Below are 1635 nucleotides of genomic sequence, written 5' to 3'. Positions count from 1 at the left end.
TATTTTCACCCAAAAATCTATTATTTTTATTCAAGTAAAATCAAGATCCTTTCATTCCTAAACTCTATAAATAGGACCTAGTACCCAGCGCTTATTCATCTTTTGCTCTAAGTTTAGAGGCTGCAAGTGCTAAGTGAGTGTGAGAGTGTAAACACCTGGGTTGGGGAATCATAAACTTAAACATCATAAGCTTATCAAACACTTTGGGAAGTAAGGTTTTATAGTATTTCGGTTTGAGGTATAGATTGGTCTTACAAGTCTTCAAGGTAACCCAAAACTCTAGTTCATTGGTTTTATGTTATTTTCTTTCTCATAGTCTTCTACTCAGTCTTCTAACCTCACTCTTATTTTGGTTAGGAAATCTAAGAACTTGCTCATAAGTTTTTGGTAAGTATGTTTCTCAAAGGTTTAGTCATTTCATTCCTTCCATTCTTTTCATTACTTTTTCTTCAATCTACTCACCCTGTTAGAAATGGTTTTAGGAGTGTTCCAAGGTCCCAATTCTGTCCCCATATCCCGGTTATTTGGTAAGGAAAATAGGATAGAAATGCATATGTTATATGTCTTACATGTTATCTTATGTTTCTTATGTTATGATATGTGTTATGATATGTCTTTATGTTTATTATGAAATTTATGTATGTGAAGTATGTGTTAGATTTTTCCTTGCTGGGCATTAGGCTCATTCTTTTTTTGTTTAAATGTGCAGGAAAATAGCTATTAGTGGCGGTAACGTTCGTGGATGCTTGGAGATTGTGTATCGATCGTGAATGGATTCAAGGAGTCGAGAGTTAGATTTCGAGGATGTAGTCTTTTATTTATGGGTTTATGTGTAATTTTTCCGCACTTTCTATGTAACTCTTTTATTTTAAATTATGTTTTGTTTTTCAAACAATGGGATCCCATATCCTTCTTGGTATTTATGTAAGTAACTCTTATTTCTATAAGTTTTCTAATAAAATTATGGTATTTTCGCAAATGTAAGTTTTAGTAAGAATTTGTATGTATAGTTTCGTTAATGGTCCAAAAGTCTAGAATAGTTAGGTCATTACACCAACACAGATTGCGTCCCTCTCAGAAGTCAAAGAAACCAGAACCATCCGAGACATACAGGCTCTGACGGGCAAAATCGTATTATTTAAGCCGGTTCATATCGCGCATGTCCGACCGTTGCCAGCCCTTCTTGCAATGCATAAAGAAATCCACCAACACCACCTGGGGAACAAAATAAAGTAAAGCATTGGAAGAGTTAAAAGCTTATTTGAGATCCCCTCCTATATTGAGCTCCCCCATCGCCAATGAAGATCTATTCTTGTATCTGTTTGTCTCAAGCTTCGCTGTGAGTTCCGTTCTCTTCTGGGAAGAGGCTAGTCGTTAGAGGCCAGTGTTTTATTGCAGCAAGATGCTTCTAGACGCTGAAACTCGCTACAGTATGATGGAAAAATTGGCACTCGCTCTCATCACAGCAAAGAAGAAGTTACGACAATATTTTGAAAGTCACACCATCATTGTATATACGGACTATCCACTAAAGCAAGTATTGAGTAAACCCGATCTCTCTGGAAGGTTATCTAAATGGGCGATTGAGCTGGGGACGTATGATATACAATTCTAGCCACGGAAAGCAAAAAAAGG

Source organism: Humulus lupulus, chromosome 8 (assembly GCF_963169125.1).
Source record: "Humulus lupulus chromosome 8, drHumLupu1.1, whole genome shotgun sequence".
Taxonomy (NCBI): Eukaryota; Viridiplantae; Streptophyta; class Magnoliopsida; order Rosales; family Cannabaceae; genus Humulus; species Humulus lupulus.
The sequence above is the reverse complement of the archived record's forward strand: the minus strand, read 5'-3'. Positions refer to the sequence as shown.